The 20,596-nt window shown below is 35.0% G+C and overlaps 1 pseudogene; it reads right to left on the bottom strand.

The window, feature by feature from the left end:
• Positions 1-15,978: 15,978 nt before the first annotated feature.
• Positions 15,979-16,085, bottom strand: LOC121832494 (U2 spliceosomal RNA; annotated as a pseudogene).
• Positions 16,086-20,596: the final 4,511 nt, after the last annotated feature.

The raw sequence follows: 20,596 nt of genomic DNA, 5'->3' as shown, positions 1-20,596 counted from the left end.
CTATATACCAGAATCTTATCATCACTGTGACCTTTGTGTCTATCTGCTTCTAATTCTTAAATCATAGACCAGGCATGTAGACTTTTGAAACATATGCTTAAAACTAGTACTAGTTTATAAAAATTTAAAATTTGAAGTATACTAGAGAGCATAACATATAATTCCCTCATTTTTTAGGGAATAACTAATGGAGTAAATATTTTAAATTAAAAATTTAAGTTCCCTGGGGCATATAGTTATCTGTGAACTCAACCAGAAGGCACTAAATATACTTACATATTTGTAGTAGGTTATTTGATATCACTATGAGATCCCAGACAGTGTTAATAAAATCAACCTCAGATCATAGAGCAGAGCCAGCAACCAGTTAACAGAAATTAGCCGTATGAGTCCAGAGGAGCAAGGAAGACAGATAGAGAGACACACAGAAAACAGTAGGGATGGGCTTGAAGTTTTGTGGTCTTTTTGGGGGTTTTGGGATGAGAGGAGACACACCCTCTTGCTGGGTCTCTGGCCGAAATGAAAGCTCATATCATTACTTCTCAGCTTCTCTGAGCTAGCAGGTTTTCACTCCAACATCTGACTCTTGAGTCCTTATTGGTAAAAAGAACACTGGAGACTTAGTTAAAAAGTACATTTGGCGGCAGCTGCAGAGCCGGTGCCAGCAGGACTGACGTCCCTCCAGGCCACAGCCATGGAGCTGTCAGTGGGGCTGCAGGGTCACAGATGGTGGTTAAGGTATCAGTAGGTTCAGGTGCAGCCTCTCAGGTGATGAAGAAAACAACACTTCTTAACCATTCCGTTATTCTGCCAGTAGGCTTTTAAACTTTGTGAATCAGATTTCAGTCAGCACATTACAGTGATTTTGCTTCATTGAAATTATATTTGGAAAAAATAACAGCAACATATTTAATATAGATTTACATAATAGGTACAAAATATTTATATGACAAAAATACAATCTGGCAATAATTTAGCTCCACTTTGTCTCTTCCATATGATGTCATCAGGACTGGCATTACATTTGTTCGTGAAAAGTCTGAGGAAACTTAAATACAACCATATTAGTTAAGTAGGGTTAAATGATTCTGAGCTACTTTGAGATTTAGGGAAATACACAGAAATTCCTTTTATTCTCAGCAAGTGCCCCTAGCCTTTTCCCATTCAATAATACTGAATATATTCTAACTGGTGCAAAGACTGTCCACTACCCATAATTTCAAATTACTTATTTTCTAGGCTGCTGGATTTCTTTTAGTAATATCTGGAAATCTATAGAACAATCATGAATCTTTTTTTCAATCAAATGGATTTTTAAATTTAATTTTACATATCAGCCACAGATTCCCTTGTTCTCTCCCCTTCCCCCAACCTGCCTTCTCTTCAGCCCCCCCCCCCATTCCCATCTTCTCCAGGGCAAAGAACCTCCTGGGGATTGAGTTCAACCTGGTAGATTCAGTCCAGGCAGGTCCAGTCCCCTCCTCACAGGCTGAGCCAAGAGTTCCTGTATAAGCCCCAGGATTCAAACAGGCAACTCATGTACTGAGTACAGGACTTGGTCCCACTGCCTGGATGCCTCCCAAACAGATCAAGCTAATCAACTGTCTTACTTATCCAGAGGGCCTGATTCAGTTGGGGGCTCCTCAGCTATTGGTTCATAGTTCATGTGTTTCCATTCCTTTGGCTATTTGTCCCTGTGCTTTTTCCAACCTTGGTCTCAACAATTCTCATTTATACAAACCCTCCTCTTTCTTGCCAACTGGAATCCTGGAGCTCCACCTGGGGCCTGGCCATGGATCTCTGCATCCGGTTCTGTCAGTCATTGGATGGGATTTCTAGCCCGACAATTAGGGTGTTTGGGCATCCTATCACGAGAGTAGGTCAGTTTGGGCTTTCTCTCGACCATTGCCAGTAGTCTATTGTGGAGGTATCTTTGTGAATTTCTGTGGGCCTCTCTAGCACTTTGCTTCTTCCTATTCTCATGTGGTCTTCATTTCTCATGGTCTTTTATTCCTTGTTCTCCCTCTCTGTTCTTGACCCAGCTGGGATCTCCTGCTCCCCTAAACTATCTTTCCCTTGACCCTTGCCCTTCATTACCCCCACTCATGTCCATGTTGTTCATGTAGATCTCATCCATTTCTCTGTCATTGGGCGATCCCTATGTCTTTCTTGGGGTCCTGTTTTCTAGGCAGCCTCCCTGGAGTTGTGAGTAGCAGTCTAGTCATCTTTGTTTTACATCTAGTATCCTCCAATGAGTGAGTACATACCATATTTGTCTTTCTGAGTCTGGGTTACCTCACTCAGGATGATTTTTTTCTAGATCCATCCATTTGCCTGCAAACCTCATGATGTCATTCTCCCCCAAGATCCAGCTATACTACTCTTGGGCATGTACCCAAGGAATGCTCAATCATACCACAAGGGCACATGCTCAGCTATGTTCATATCAGCATTGTTTGTAATAGCCAGAACCTGGAAACAACCCAGATGCCCTTCAACTGAAGAGTGGATAAATAAAATGTGGTACATATACACAATGGAATACTACTCAGCAGAGAAAAACAATCATGAATCTTAAAGCTCAGGAAAAATTATGGAAGAAGTACAGAAAGACAGTTATATTACAATTAATCCACATGGATCTATTAAATAGGTAACAGAATTTATTAAGATATAAAATGAGGGAATACACTCACGATTACAGAACAGAGTAGAAAGCAGAACTTGTCCTCTGATCTGACCAGGAGCAAATCTACCTCACAGTCAGGAGCAGGGAGAAGGGACATGTGACCCTTCTCTCTTTCCTTATAAGAGGCCACGTACAAAGGCAGGAAGCACTGCCTCCTTTGGGTCATGTAGCCCAAGGTCATGGGCAGAGCAAATACCACTACACTATTGGGACTCTTCTGTGAGATTTGTCTCCTAGTAATGTCAGAAGGGATACCCATAAATCTCAAGAATATGACTGCTTACACATGAGCTGAACAAGACTGACACTAATAGACATGTCAAAAATGACAGAAAAAGCACAAAAAAACTTAAGCCTCCACAAAGAACTATAGGCAACTAAGTAATGCTGAGAGCAGAGGAAATGGTCTTCCCTAGGGAGAAAAAAACAACTGGTTACAAAATGGTCAGCTGAGAACATTCATACAAGTATACATACCAAGCAGATTGTATTTGTATTTAGGTGTTATATAATATTTATATATCTATATCTCTCTGTATATATATGGATGGATAGATGATAGATAGATAAATGGTAGATATAAAGACAATTAATGAAAAAAAGAAGCCATGAATTAGAAAGCAAACATTGTGGGTTGTTTGGAAGAGTTTGGATGGAAGAAAGGGAAATGAGAAATGTAATTGTAATAGAATGTCAAAAAATAATAACTGAACTTTTTATAGGACAAGTAAGGACAGGCAATAGAAGAACCATTAGGATGGGTCAAAATAAAAAGCATGAGACAAGTCAGTGCTAATCAAAACAGTACATAAAATATAGAACATTCAAAAACAGCGGACATACATTCCACATTGTTATTCTATCTACAAAAGAAGCTAATATCAACATTTAAAGTTTAAAATGCCATCACATTTATCTTCTCTTGAGACCTCCAGTCAATATGTCAGTGATTTCAAATTCTCTTGAACCCAATAGATGCTAACTTGTATTTGTGGAGTCTGATCTCAGTGATACTGAAATCTTTCTTCACTGTTAGCATTTTCTATATATAGGACTCATTCCATTATTTCAATTTCAGTGGGAATTTTTCTCTTTCTTAGTTTTCCTGAGCCTCGTTAAAAAGTATCTTTATAATTACACAATAATTGTACAATTCCATGAGTAAGTCTGCTTTTTATATAGCAACACTCAATTTATTCCATGTACAATTTCTTTTCTTCTCTTTGATAAATTTTAAACATGTTTGCTGGGACACTCTATTCAATATATTCAGTCAGTATAATCCCATTGTACAAACTTACTAGATATCTCATATACACTCATACACATATATATAACACACACATGCATATACACCACACATATATCCATATATCACACACATTAGAATATAATACACACAAACACACACACAATACACTACACTACATACACATGCATTTATCCAAAACACAGACATACATACCATACAACACACACATATACACATACACATGTATACACCACACATATCCATATTTGACATATATGAATAACTCATGCATATGTACACATAAACACACAAACACACACACACACACACACATCCTGATGCTTTTCCATTCACGAAGTATTAAAAGGAATTTTCAAAAGAATACTTTATTGGAAAAGTAATGTGAGCATATGTTATATAAATAAATGAAAAGAACAGATACTATGTAAATAAAGCTGTCATGACCATGAAAAAGAGCTTTCTATCTAGCTAGCTTCTATAGTAAATTTGACATGCCTAAGAAGAGAGATCCTTGGTTGAGAATTTCAAACTGGCCTAGAAACACTTTTTTTTTTTTTTAAACTTTGGTGGAATGTGGTTGAGCTTATCTTTTTTTAAATTTTATTTTATAATTTAATTTAATTTTACATATCAGCCACGGATTCCCTTGTCCTCTCCCCTCTCCCCCCCCCGACCTTCCCCCCCAGCTCATCCCCATTCCCATCTCCTCCAGGGCAAAGACTCTCCTGAGGACTGAGTTCAACCTGGTAGATTCAGTTCAGGCAGGTCCAGTCCCCTCCTCCCAGGCTGAACTAAGTGTCCCTGCATAAACCCCAGGTTCCAAACAGCCAGATACATCACCCTTTACAATAGCCACAAATGATATAAAATACCTTGGGGTAACTCTAACTAAGCAAGGGAAGGACCTACATGACAAGAACTTTAAGTCCCTGAAAAAAGAAATTGAAGAAGATGTCAGAAAATGGAAAGATCTCCCATGCTCATGGATAGGCAGGATTAACATAGTAAAAAAGGCAATCTTACCAAAAGCAATCTACAGATTCAATGCAATCCCCATCAAAATACCAACACAATTCTTAACAGACCTGGAAAGAATAATACTCAACTTCACATGGAAAAAACAAAAAGCAAAAAACACCCAGGATAGCCAAAAGAATCCTGTACAATAAAACAACCTCTGGAGGCATCACGGTCCCTGACCTCAAGCGCTACTATAGAGGTGCAGTAATAAAAACAGCTTGGTACTGGCATAAAAACCGACATGTGGACCAATGGAATAGAACTGAAGACCCTGACATTAATCCGCACACCTATGAACATATAATTTTTGACAAAGAAGCCAAAACTGTACAATGGAAAAAAGAAAACATCTTCAACAAATGATGCTGGCAAACCAGGATATCAAAGTGTAGAAGGCTGCAAATAGATCCACATCTGTCACCATGCACAAAACTTAAGTCCAAGTGGATCAAAGACCTCAACATAAATCCAGTTACTCTTAACCTGATAGAAGAGAAAGTAGGAAGTAGTCTTGTATGTACTGGCATAGGAGATCACTTCCTAAATGTTTGTGATGCTACATTTTTATTTCTATTTCCTTGATGCAGGAGGACCCACTCTGCTCTGGACTGAGTTATCAATGACAAGTTGACATGGGCTTTATAGGAAACTATAGTGCTCTTCCTTGGGCAAGTATTTCTTCTGCTCTCAGCATCCCTTAGTTGCTATAGGTCTCTGTATAGTGTTAAGGCTGTTTACTACTCTATTTAGCAGCGTGAACCTGTGAAAGCTTGGCCTGAAAATTTATTTTCTTCTGTTTGGGAAACTTTAAAAATTTTTGCTGGGACACTCTTTTCAATACATTCAGTCTGAAAATGAAGCGACCTAAAGCCTCATGCAATAGCCAACATTATTTAGAGTATCAGACAGTTTATACTCTGAGAGGTAAGAAGAGTCACAGGAGTAAAGTGTACAGTCACCAGGACAAGCTATGCATGGCAAAAACATGTTTTTCCATAAAGGCATATGTATAACAATAGCATATGTATAACAGTGAAGTAAACTCACTCCAATATGCTACACCTGAGACGAATACAGAAACAAATTCCAAGAACAGTTCTGCATTTTAAGAGAAACAGGTCTGATTTCCTTGGATTTTTCTCACAAGAACTCTGAATTCCCCTCACAGGATTCCACTCTTGTACTGTGTCTCAACAGAGGGTTCATGGGTCTTTCTTCTGCTTGCTTTAGCATACTTATTTTTGTTGTCCTCGTCTGCACACCAATTGGATATCCAGTACCAAATGTTCAGCACAGGAAACATACATACAATAACATTTTGTAGACTGAATTGATTTTGTTTTTAGAAATGCCTTTGTATATACATATGTATTGGTGAAACATTTAGTGAAAAGATAGGTCAATAAATTTGAAAGAAATCAAGGAGTATATTGGAGGCTTTGAAGGGCAGAGAAGGAAGGGAAAACTGTTGAATTTAGCCTGACCTTTGGACATTCCTTGGTATAGGGCAGTTAGTACAATAGTGTGGAGTGAGAAATAATAGATATGAAAAATAGAGATGTAGACATAAAAGACAAAGAAAGATATAGAACAGAATCAGGAGGGCTCTGGGTCAATACCACAGTAGCCCTGAGTTTATTATTTACAGCCTTTTAACACCCAAAGTGGGGGGGGGTGCAAAATACTTCAAAGGCATCATGGTTCAAAGTACAAACAAGTGTAAATACATCCTTAGTACTCAAGACACCTGGTAACCATGTCTTTGGCAAAGCATCCTATGATTCAACGTTGCAGGGCAAAACTATAGAGTCTCTGTTGGCCCTCATGGACAATAGTGTGATAATATTATACTCTCATTTTTTTAAAAAAAGAAAGTATGGTGGTTTATATGAGGAATGTCCCCTATATGATCTGTTATTTGAATGCGGTTCTCCAGGTAAAGGGCATTGTTTGGGACATTTAGGAGATGTTCCCTTGCTGGAGCAGCTATGTTCACTCCGCACTGTCTTACAGAGCTTAAGACCTTGCTCTTTGTCCAGTCTGCTCTCTCTGATTCATGCTTGGATTTAAAGATTGAGCTTTCAGCTTCCTGCTCCTGCTGCAGTACCCTCCACTTGCTGACACGGTTCTCTTCCATAATGGAATCTTATTCCTCTGGAATCTTAAATGCAATTAAACTCATTCTCCTGTACATTGCTTTTGTTCATTTTTTTTAACACAAAAGAAAAGGAAATAGTATAGAAAGGTAGCTGAGCAAGTCATAGGGAACAAGCCAATAATCGACATACCTTCATAGCATCCTGCCTGGAATTCCTTGGCTTCGCTTGAAGGTGAACTGTCCCCTGTAATGTAAAGATAAACTCCACCCCCTCCCAGCGGCTATTTATCACAGTGTTGTCACAACTTAAGTCAGACTAGGGCCCTTTTCTTCCAATGTCCATAGTCAATGTTATATAGGCATATAACAGATAGTAAAAAGCAATCACCACTTTAACAAAGGATAAACTACCCATTGCTAAAGTTGGGTCTCAGAAATCAGATTGAAGGAGTATTTGCATTGGATGTGCCTTTAAGGCTTTCAGTGCTGTCTGAATTCCCATTTGCTAGAACAAAATATCCAAGATTGGTTTTTAAACAGGAAATTGTGTTTTTCTCACAGATCTGGTAGCAGGGAAATCCAACAGCAAAGAAAGCCCAGAATTGCAGATTGTTGGAAGGAGATATTTCCAAGTGATCTCATAGGATAAAAGAAGCAAATGAGATACAGATCCTCTTTCATGAGGATATCAATCATATTCAGGACTCCTTCCTCCTAATATAATCATCACCTGGTTTCATACTCTGTTTCCAAAGTTTATAATTCTGGGTTATATGAGGATATGTTCTTAAAACAGTATTATGTCCTTTGAACACTTTTCCTGTCACCATATCCTGCTCCTCTTCCACTTCGTCTCACAACAGTCTGTCCTTTAACTACCCTACTCCAGTTTCCTTTTATTTACATGTTGTCTGCACATGCATGGTCTTATACATATAGAGAAAAACTAATATCAAAAATAAGAGAAAAATGATGTTTATCTTGCCATGGTCAGTCTGATTTGCTTAATATGACTATCGACTATATCTATTTTTTTCCTCAAAATATCTGAAAACATTCATACCTGACACCACTCCTGGGCTTTTGCTAAAAAGTTTCACATCAGCATACAGAAATATTTGCACTGTAATGTGTATTTGAGCATTTGAGCTCTAATAGCAATAGTTAGCTAGGTATCCATGGAAAGTGTCCACAACATAGAAATAGACAAGGAAAGTGTACATGGATATACATGTCATGTATAATGAATTTTTTATGTTTTTATCATATGTATGCTCACATATGTGTATATATGCATTAAAATTTATAATCCATAAATAAAAATTCTTATGTTACTTGAAGGAAAACAACCAAATATTAGTTGTTTTTTAAAGATTCATTTATTTTATTTGTATTAGTGTCTTCCCTGCATGTATGAAAGGGTACCAAGTTCATGCTAAAATGTCACTTATTAACACCGTCATACTGGTGATTGTATTTCAACATTTGAATAGGGGCTGGTGCATACAAATATTTAGACCTTAGTATATATACCATTTAACAATTAAAACACACTATGGTTTGTTTTGTCTTATGAGCTATATAATAACATGACTCAAAACGTAAAGTATAAAGCTATTAAAAGTGGCAGTTAATAATTTATAATTAACAAAACATTAATAATTATAAAGTTGCAACATTTGACTGAACTGTCCCTTCAAAAATTCCCTGAGCATCTGTCATCTACTTGGTCTCACATATGACAACTCTAATGTTATAAATGAATTTCTTTTTAGAAGGAATGTGGAGTCAATTGCTCTATGCAATATGTTCAACATATTCATCTTAGAATAAGATCCATTGATGCCATTTGTAGCTAATAGGTAAAACTTTTTTCCTAATACAATTCTTTATGCTTTACTTAAGTCATTCTATTTTGTTTGAAGACTAAATTGATTTTATTTAAAACTTACTATGGATGAATGTATCATGACTATTCTTTACATTTATAGTTACAATGTTAAGTTTCAGTTGCTACAGTCAAATGTTTTTCAAAACAACAGCTAAAAACCACCACTACCATCACTACCAACAAAAACCTACTACCACTTGTTAAAGTTAATCTTTAAATTAGACTATTTTCTATATATTGTTAGTTGTATTTGTCAGTTTTAATTTTTCAAGCCAGTGATGAAAAAGTACTTTGAAATTATTCTGGTGTTTATTGTGAAACTTATAATTTCAGCATCGTTGTTTTTCAAGTTGTGATACACTGTACAAGTTTTAAATGATTTTGTTGTTGCTGTTTTAGAAGAACACCAAATTTAATATATATATGTAAAAGAACGAAATATTTTATCGTTGGAGATTTTTTGTAAAATATTTAAATCCTTATATTTATAAGGGGAACATTTTATATACTACCTTAAATTATGATGTCTCTTTAATCTGTTAACATTTTTATCTAAAATCTAGCATTGACTAACATTTTATTTCATGCATAGGGGTGAGTGCTTATGCTTACATAGCTTTTTTTGCCATATGGGGATTCAACTATCTGGGGATTTAATTGAAAAGGCTTCACTTAAGTTTTATTTCAGTTCAGATAGAAACTTATTTTTGGCTTCCCTGTTCATTAATATATATTTCTGAATTTGTCTTAAAGCTAATTCTAGAGAAAACAATTATCTTCTTTAATATTTCCTAAGTTCATTGATAATTCACTAATTAAGAAGGACAGTTTGTAAGAGAAACAAGCCTAATTTATTTATGTAAGGGTCTGTTATTCTGAAGCCTCTGTGGCAAAGGGAAGACATGGAGAAATAACGAATCTCCAGCTTTATGTGAAACTGAAGTCTACGACTGGTTGAAGAGGATGTAATTATAGGAACACAGTAAGGATCAATTCAACAAACCTGCTTGCTCTAATTCTTCTTTACAAATGTTAGTCTTCATGATTAAAACTCTTTCTTCAGTTTGGGTGTATAGAGGGCACAGCTTCAAGGTGGGTATCATGGCATGCATCTAGAGAGGGTCAGATTTCTTATTGAGATACAGGAGTAGGATTCTGAGAAAGCAAGTTCTGTCTTTGACTCTCTTCTCAAACACAAAGATGACAAGCAGATGGCACATGCTTAGCTTTCATTAATATGTGCCCTTATTGTCCAGGTTCATGCCACCTGTAGAAATCAGTATTGTATTTTCCCTGTATTTTTTGATAATTGGAAGTTTATATTATTTGGAAGTGTTTGTTTGATATCTAGTATATACTTTAGAATTGACTTCTGTACTACTTGACTCCATTTTCAAGTCAAAATCCTGTCACTAGTGTGTCTGCAGAAGATGAAGAGGCTCCATGGCTGTTATATTAATTGACTTAGCCAAATCTCTGTCCAACAAAAGAATGACATGATTTGATTGCAGTGATCTCCTAGGGGTTTAATAAACTCTTCTTATATTTTAATCATGGGTATGTCATAAACAATTAGCAGCCACCAAAATCTTTGCAGCTCATACAATTCGAAGTCCCACTTTGATTGTCAATTAAAGCTATTGTCACTATTTCCTCTTTGAAGTTTACCTCCTGCTAGATGGATTGGACTCTCCAGTTACCCTTTCTTATGGAACTCAGGAAACCGCTTTCACAGTGGAGTCATTTATGTCTAACATAAAGGGAAGCAAGCGAAAAAAAGAAAAGCTTTTCATACATGCTTTGTCTATCACTTATACAATAATTAATGCTTTGAAGAGACAAGGCTTCTATGGGAAATAACTGATTTATAATTTCATAGCATCTTAGAGTTTCTCTTGCTATGATAAGGCACAAATACCAACAATACTTGGAGAGGAAAGAGTTTATTCACTTTACAGCTTATAAAACCATCATTGAGAGAAGCAAGGTTTGGAACTCAGGGCAAAAACTTGGAGTATGAGTAGGAACAGAGGCCATGGAGGATTGGCTGCTGCTGACTGACTGATTCCTCTTGGCTTATACCATCTTCTTTATTATTGCAAATGGAACTACCAGCCTAACTGTAGCAGCAACCTCTCTGATCAATCACTAATTAGGAAAATGCCTCAAAGGATTGTTTTTTAGCTATCCTGGGTTTTTGTTTTTTGGTTTTTTTTTTCGTATAAATGTTGAATATTGTTCTTTCAAGGTCTGTAAGGAGTTATGTTGGGCTTTTAATGGGAATTGCATTGAATCTGTAGATTGCTTTTGGTAAGATGGTCAGTTTTACTATGTTAAACCTACCAATCCATGAGCATTGGAAATCATTCCATCTTTTGATATCTTCTTCAATTTCTTTCTTCAAAGATTTTAAGTCCTTGTCATACAGATCTTTCCCTTGCTTGAATAAAGTTACACAAATGTATTTTATATTATTTGAGGCTATTGTAAAAGGTGTGGTTTCTCTGATTTTTTTGAGCATGTTTATCATTTGTATATAGGAGGGCTACTGATTTTTTTGCATTAATCTTGTATCCTGTCACCTGACTAACAGTGTTTATCAGCTGTAGGAGCTCCCTGTTAGAATATTTGGGGTCACTTATACTACAAATAATGATACTTTGGCTTCTGTTCCAGTTTGTGTCCCCTTGATTTGCTTTATTTGTCTTATTGTTTTTGCTAGAACTCCAAGTACTATATTGAATAGCTATGTAGAGAGTGGACAACCTTGTCTTGTTCCTGATTTTAGTGGAATTACTTTGAGTTTCTCTCCATTTAACATGATGCTGACAATTGGCTTGCTGTATATTGCTTTTAGTATGGTTCGGTATATCCCATTTATTCCTGATCTCTGCAAGACTTATCTTATGAAGTGGTGTTGGATTTTGTCAAAGGATTTTTCAGCATCTATTGAGACAATCATGTGGTTCTATTTCTTTCAATTTGTTTATATGGTGGACTATAATGACAGATATTTGAATGTACCATGTTTTGTTGATACACCTGAGAGACCTGTCCTTTCCTAAATAGGAAGAGTGGATTAGGGGTGGGAACAGAAGGGTATGGGGGAAGAGAGAGGGAGGAGACAAGGGAGGTGAAAGGATATAAAGTAAATAAATTTATTTAAAAAAAGAAAGAAACTGCCTCACATGCTTGTGTACATTGTGATCTTATTGAAGTACTTTCTTGACTGTCCCTCTTCCCAAATGAATCTAGCTACTGGAAGTTAGCACAAAATCAGTCAGCACACAGTATTGAGAATATTTATTTTTTTTTTTATTTTAAACAACAACCATATGTATTTTCTGCCACACATTTCCCATTAGTAACTATTGAACACTGTTTCTAAAATTAGGGCATTTAGCAATGTGGCATGTTAATAACAATTTGAGCTTATATATATAATAGTCTAAACATGAATTTAAGATTGGAATGCTTGAAAAAAATACTTGAAAACATGTCATTCTAATTTTGCCAATAAAAAATAAATAAACAAAAGCCCATCTTTCCATTTGTTTGGTTTAATGCTCATCTTGGATTTGTCTTATTTAATAGTGTTTTAATCATTTCCTCTTCAACATGTTTATGAGGAATTAATTAATGGAAATAACTAAGCATGACTGCTGAAATTACAAAGATTATATTAACAGCTCTGTGTTTGTCTTGTTTGACAGCCATCTTCTAGAAAAGGAAAATGCCATGCACAGCATGCTTGCCTACACAGAGGTGGTACTCAAGAAATCCAGTATTTTATAAACTGACTTAAATAAATAGTTGGAGAAAAAACAGAGTAGGCAATAAAGATTTGCATAAAGCAGGCATTGTATTTATCAGACAATCCTACCATACAGTGGGAAAAATATAGGTGTTGCCTTTATGATGAACAGGAATGCAGAAACCAAAAGTTCACTATGCAGGATAAGCAGGAAGTTTACTTAGCCCTTTTCAGCAGAGAGTTACTTAGGGATGAGGTCTCCCCTACATGTACCAGAGGGAACAGACCTTGTGGTTAGGCTATTTGAGGCTCTCCTAATTTTAGCACATATCAAAACAACACATCATATTTCATCTTAATTGTAATTCATACTGCATAATTTGGCCTCCGTGGATGATTATCTTCAAAGAAAAATTGGGAAAATGTGAGAAATGAAGACATTAATCTTCCCATTGAAGGTAATCACTGTCTTTGCAAAATCATTACAATTCCTGAAATGAGATAGAGGCCTCACTCCCAGAAGATGTGGAGTGCTTCATTGGAGAACAAAAACTCAACAGATTTTTGAGAACATCGGCTAGTTGCCTGAGCCTATATGCTCTGTCCAGTCTCTATTTTAATTCTTATGTTTTGCTTCTTTGTTATTTCTGTTCTAACTTTCATATAAGACAACTGAAAATTTAATTGTCATAATTTGATAACCTCCACTGATAATTAAAACATTTTGTTTTTCTTTTATTATAATTCCATGAAAATAAGAAGAGTTTATTCCTTGAGGTACTTATTTAACATTTTCCTTGAAATGAGAGTTTAAAGATTTTGGCATTTTACATATGTACTTAAAGCTCCCAATTAACTCACAAGAATTCAGTGAAATAAACTGTCTTTATATACTCATATCTTTCATATTGTTGTGGACTATCTGTTACTGTTTTCCTGAGGTCTTCTTAGTATTAAATAAGTGTTCTGTCTAAATGAGCACAGGTAATCCTTGTAGTAAATATTTTCATGTTCCATGGATTGAATTTTATGTTTATTCATATCACCCTTTAAATACACATTGTGGTAATTTTTAACTACAAAAAAGAAAATTTCCTGCCAATGCTTTAAAGGAAAAAAAAAAAAAACCTAGCAAGAATGTTAGGTAACACCTCATATGCATGTAGTCTTTCAGTGAGAGCAAAGGCTCTCTAGAAGATTAACTAAATTTACATTATGTTCCTCTGCTTTGGAATTCTTTAATGAAATGCAGGCACCGAGGCACAGTGGGAACAAGAAATAAAGTCAGACTGTGGGGAGACAAAACAATATATGACAATACCCTTCCCTTTTGCCCTCAAATTCTTGGATGCTGTTTCTCAGTAATTGTTATTACATGCATTTATGTATATACACATATGTATATACATATATGTTCCTCAATAATCTGTTCAGTCCATATAGCATTTCCTGTTTCTGCATGTCTCCAGGGATGATTATTTGACACTGCTAAACCAATTATTGTGTATTCCCCTGGAAAGGCCAACTTACCTGTCGTGATATATTTGTATACCCTAATAAAGCTTGCCTGAGGATCAGAGGACAGAGCCAGGCACTAGATTAGACATAGAGGTCAGGCAGTGGTGGCACACACCTTTAATCCTAGCACTGCAGAGGCAGAGATCATTATGGATCTCTGTGAGTTCAAGGCCACCCTGGATTACATGAGATTGACTCAGTCTAGGAGAGAAAACAGAGTCAGGCAGTAGTGGCACACACATCTTTAATCTCAGTACTGGGAAGCACACAAGCCTTTAATCCCAGGAAGTGATGTCTGGGTGGAGAAAGGTATATAAGGCATGAGGAGACAGGAACAAAAGTCTCTTTTTGGCTGAGGCCTTTGGTGTAAGGACTCAGAGATTTTCAGTTTGAGGATACATGGAAAAAGGATCGGCTGAGGAACTGGCAAGGAGAGGTTGGCTGTGGTTTGCTCTGCTTCTCTGATCTTTCAGCTCACACCCCAATATCAGGCTCCGGGTTTTTTATTAAAAGACCATTTAAAATTCGTGTTACATTACCCAGTGCTATCTTTCCTCAGTAATATATAGTTCTTTGTGTTGGGTTGAGACTTCACTTCATTGGTGTAGTTTCTGACATTACTAGATAACACAATCTCACAGGAAACTACATTCTTTCTTACTAATACTTCCCTTTGCAACAGATAGAAAATCATAGCCAATCAAAATACATGACCTAATCAACATCAACCCTATTTATTCAGCAGCTTCAAGCCTCACTTTGAGGTAGATTTTTTTTCTTTAATAATTATACTAACTAAATAATGTGGCAATTAGGATTCTAGCTTTCAGATAATTTTGAACAATATTATTTGCTCTACAGAATCTTAAAATAATGAACCTGAACTGGAAAGCTTACAGAGTCTTTGAGAGGAATGTGGAAACGGTTCAAAGGAACATTCATAGTACAATCAGACCCAAGACATAAACAAACAAGGAAGTCAACATTTCCAATTGTAATCCCATAATGTCACTACAATAAAACCTTCAAAACCACAAAATCTGTGACAGTTCTACAAGACCTGTAAGGAGATCTGCATGGCAAAGTCCTTTATAGCACATTAATTGTATTACATTGTTGGGAGACAAAGCATCAGAGATTATTTATTTCTGTGTACACACCCAAAAAGATGGTAGTTCTATTCCATTAAATCATTACAAGAAAATGAAATTCTTCAGAATTAATAGTTTGGATAGGAGAGGTGAGGAGGTTTGATATTTTTGATTGTTTGTTTTATTGTTTTGTTTGTTTTTGGATAGGGGCAAGAAAATGACTACGGAGATGAGGAGACCTGGGAGGAATTAGTGGAGAGAAAAATATGATTAAAATATATTTAGGAATATATGTATATATATATAAAATATATATACATATATATATATATATATATATATATTACACACACACACACAATCTGAATTTACCAAATGTCTAATGTGTTGTCTTTTCATAAGGAAACGTTAAATCAAGATGAATAGTATCTAGATGTCCTAAAAATTGAAGATTATTTTATCAAAAAATTAATAAAACTAATTGATGCTTTGTTGTAGTAACTGTGGTTCAAAATAAAGAAATGAGAGTTTAAAAAAATCATGTTACACAAAAGCACTTTATAACATGGCATTAACCTAAGTCATATCATTTGAATATTTTTTTAAAAAAATATTGAAATATAAGTTCCTTCACTGATCCCTTCAAAGTGTCATTTGTTTTAAACCTTAGAGCTTTATACCAAGACTGCAAATTTTAATATTAACAAGACAGGTTCTTCACTTGATCTTAGCCAAAAGGTCGAGAAGCAATGGTTCTTCATTCCAAAGTAAAACAAGAGATAGCATTGGTACCCCCTAAATTATGAATCTAAGATAAATTATTAGTTAATCCATGCTATGCCCATCTTTAAAATACAGATTTTCCTTTTTTCAAGTATATTAATAAACCAAGATAACATTAGTCTGAGAGAAAGTAATATTCATAGAAGTGAATATTTAAATCTGGGTAACTAAAGACCAAGAGAAGAGGTTCCCTGAAGGCTCAGGCTTAGGGGACAGGAATATGTTGGTCAAGGTGTACAAGGCTATTGTAGAAAGGAAGAATTGACTATAAACTTACTTCTTTGGGTAGTGAATATAATTAATAATAATGTATAGCATATTCTTAAATTCCTACAATAATTTTTTTAGATTTTATAATTAATTTGATTTTTCATATCAGCCATGGATTCCTCTGTCCTCCCTCCTCCTGCCCCCTACCTTCCCCCAATCCACTCCCCATTCCCACCTCCTCCAGGGCAAGGACACCCCTGGGGATTCAACTCAGCATGGTAGATTCATGTTACAATAATTTGTTTAAAATTTCCCACTAGGAAAATCAAATATGTATGGTAATAAGTATATTAATTAAATTTATTTCATGATTTGTCATTTTATAAATACACTAAGCTTGATTTAGTCTATGTATATAAAAAAGTCTTAAAATCTTAGAATATACTAAGGTGACTCATACTTTTTTTTCTCTCCTTATTTCTAGTTTGTACTCTTCCTTCTTCCACAAAAATATATTGTATGCCTCTCTTGTGAACTATTCACTACTAACAAATTCTGGGAAAGGGTTGGTCATTTTATATATATATATATATATATATATATATATATATATATCAAGCTCCAATGTATAAAGACAAACCTATGGTCAGGTGATGATTGTGATTAAATGCCATGGGTCTTAAAAAACAAAGCATAGCAAGAAAAAAAAGTTAAGGTTGTGGGGATGGGATTAGTAGTGCTGAAGGTATGGAATATTTAGGTAGCAGGTATATCAGATAGTGGGAGCTGCAGTAATCAGAATACACGTTATACAAGCATGAAATTATCAGATTACAAATTCAACTACTAATCAATCCTTTACAATATTTTCATTAAAACTGAATAAACAAAATAGCAACTATACTCTCAGATTTATTAATATGGGCTATCAGAGTATTACATGGTTAAAATAGTTATCCCTATGTTTCCCCTTAGCTTCATGACAAATTATACTACTGATGCTTGCTATGTAAAGCAATAGAGTCCCCAAGAAAAGAATACAACAGTCTTTTCATATGAGTTTGCTTTAATTCATGATTAATAAAAAATGAAATTTTAGATATTAAATCTAAAAATTGTGAAAAGTATCCATAGAGCATATGTATTATGCTTTGGTATTTGGTGTATATTTCCTGTACCTTGAGGTAAACTTGAGGTAGGCTATCTAATTAGAATTACATGGTTTCCCCTGGCAGTGGTAGTACATACCTTTAATCCCAGCACTAGGGAGGCAAAGGCCAGCAGTTCTCTGTAAGTTCAAGGCCAGCCTGATCTACAGAGTGAGTTCCTCTACAGTCAGAGCTACATAGAGTAACAGTGTACAAAAAAATTACATGAGTTCATCTCAGATTTTCACAATATAAGACAATATAAAAGTAAATATCAGACATTTAAGCAGAATTGAAATATTTCTCTGTCTTATTTTAAAAGTAGAATGTTAGTCTGCTAATATACTTAAAGCAAATAGAAGAACATCTTCTAAAATATTCAAAATTGGAAGAAAAATATTGGTTAAAACTGTGTTCAAAATAGAATAAATAACAGAAAAATGGAAAAAGAGTGACGCAGAGAAAGAAAGGGAGAAATGGAGAAAAGATTACTTTTTTATTTATTTATTTATTTATTTATTTTTTTTAGTGAGAATGTCCCCTTAGACTCATACACTTGAATGTTTGGCACTCAGTTAGGAAGGATTCAGAGGCACTGCCTTGTTGAAGGAGGTATGTTACTTTGAAGTTTAAAAAGCTCATGCCAGTAATATCCATTTAGATCTTTGTCATTCTGCATTCTCAAGATTTATGCTCTCGACTACTGCTCCAGTACCAAGATTACCTGTCTGATGTCAAACTCCCTGCACTGATGGGGATAGAATCATTCTCTGAAACTGCAAGCCACAAACAAATGCATTATTATGTAATTTGCCCTTGTCATGGTGTCTTATTACAGCAATATAAAAGTAACTAAGATAGATTACATATATAATAATATATTTTTATCACATGAAGATATTATTGAATTAATTTTATATTTCTTCATTTGCTCATATTATTCATATTTTATATATAAGGTGTTTTGTGTCAGACTTAGCTGGTTTTATAGTCTCTGTCCCGAGGATTTTGTCTGGACTCTCCAGGTATCCCTTGCCTTGTGATACCTTATAAAAGAATTTAGATGAGTCACACAAGACAGGTAGTGTGTTGCAGCTCATAATGTCATGTCTATTCAATCTAGAGATTCAACTCAGATTTTCATTTGATCAGCAACCTAAATCTTCCACTTTCATCTCTTTGTGATTTTTAACTATGGATGATGAGAGTGGAGGCTGCCCTCAAAATTTGACCATTCTCTTTTTATTAGAACACCAAATTTCTTCCAGGTGAGGATTTAGAATAAATTTAATTTCTCATATGCACATATGCAATGTGGTTCCTGTTTCTTCTTAAAAATTAATGTAAGTGAAATTGTGTCTCCTTGTAATGTCAGAAGCTGTCTCCTTAAAGTCTCAACAATATGACTGCCAAAACACAGTTATAAGGGTAATGAAGTGAAGGTAATCAGGAAATAGAAGAAAACAGTGGAACTATTGGCATCAACACTGAGCTCCATGGTTTACTCTGGATTGTTCTGTTCTAGGACACTGATATGTTTAATATAAGATGAAGTAACTCCTTCTCATTTCTTTGTATCTCTGACCCCCTTTCTTCCTTTGTATCATAATTCCCCTCCTCTATTGATTTATACTATTAACGAGGAAATTTTATTTTTTTTGCATTTTAGGAGCCACATTTGTTTGCATTCCTTAAATGACATTAGTAATGAGGGAAGTCATCCATATTTTTTGTTAAACATTGGGTTTGTACAGATTATACTAGTATAATGAGTATACTAGTATAAAGGTTATACTAGTATATGTGGGTGGACATCTATGACATGACCTCAAGATTTTCTGTTATGTTAGGAGAGCAAAATAATAGTCAAGAAAAATTGATTTTCCACATAAGTAAATCAATTCATTGATTATTTTCTTCTAGAAATTTTGCTTATAGAGATGAATTTTTAATCTCATGAATATGCTTGATTAAGGCATCCAGATAATCTCAGAATAAAAGTTTAAAACATTCAAGCTCTTACTTTATTTGAGATTTAACTAATGAATTATTTTGCATTGCTTTACCACAGGAAAAGATTATTCTAAGCAGCACATTTATATTAATGCTTGCTTTAAAAACCTTTGTGATATCTGTGTTCCCAGGCTTTGTGCTATTAGCTGGCTGCAGAATAAGCATTTTATTCCCTTTGAATGAAAACAAAATATTAGATTATAATTTTTACAAATGTTATCATGATTTTCCATTCTAGAATTGAATACTTGTATATAGACACTCTTCAATTTCAGCAAGATTTTTTTAAGCACAAGGTTATTTAGCAGAATATATCAACGAGTCTCAAATTAACATTAAGGAGAATTTAACTAAAAAAATAAATAAATAAATAAATAAGGAAAGAGGACTATAAGAATGACTCATCAGCTAAAGGCAGTTGCCACCAAGCCTAAGAACCTTAATTCTATCCTTGGAACACAGGATAGTTGGAGAGAACCAATTTTCCCTAATTGTCGTCTGATCTCAGCATGCACACTATGGCATGGCGCCCAAACGTGCACACACACACACGCACACACACACACACCACCACCACCACCACCAAAATAAATAAATAAATTACTTCAATTCATTCTTTGCTGGCCATTATATTTCTTCCACAGGAAAAATCAATTATCATGCTTTAAGATTTTTCAAGGATGAACAGTTATTTATTTATAAAATGTGTCTTTTGAGCAGAATGTGATATGAGAATCTTTAGCTTGACCACTATAACAGAGTTTGAAATATTGCATATCTTTTTATGTTATGTAGAAACCCATTACATGTTAATTCAGAAATCATATTTCACAGCTTCCATTTTCAGATCACCTCAAGACCAAAATGTAAAGATTCTTTTCCGTTTTTTCCTGTCTAGATGGTCAGATGAGTATGAGCGAGGGTGCATTGTTTAGCGATCATCTGCTTCATGCTTTTGTTATGATTCCTCTTCTCAGTAGAGAATAGTGACCCCCACTCTTTCCTGTTGGTTCTTTGGCCATTGCCACCTCTATTCTTTTGTGGTATGATTGCTTACACTTTCAGGAACAATTTTGGTTACCTCATTTAGCAGAGAAAAAAAAATCAT

This window comes from Peromyscus maniculatus, chromosome 9 (assembly GCF_049852395.1).
Source record: "Peromyscus maniculatus bairdii isolate BWxNUB_F1_BW_parent chromosome 9, HU_Pman_BW_mat_3.1, whole genome shotgun sequence".
Lineage (NCBI taxonomy): Eukaryota > Metazoa > Chordata > Mammalia > Rodentia > Cricetidae > Peromyscus > Peromyscus maniculatus.
This window is presented reverse-complemented; position numbering and strand designations above follow the sequence as displayed.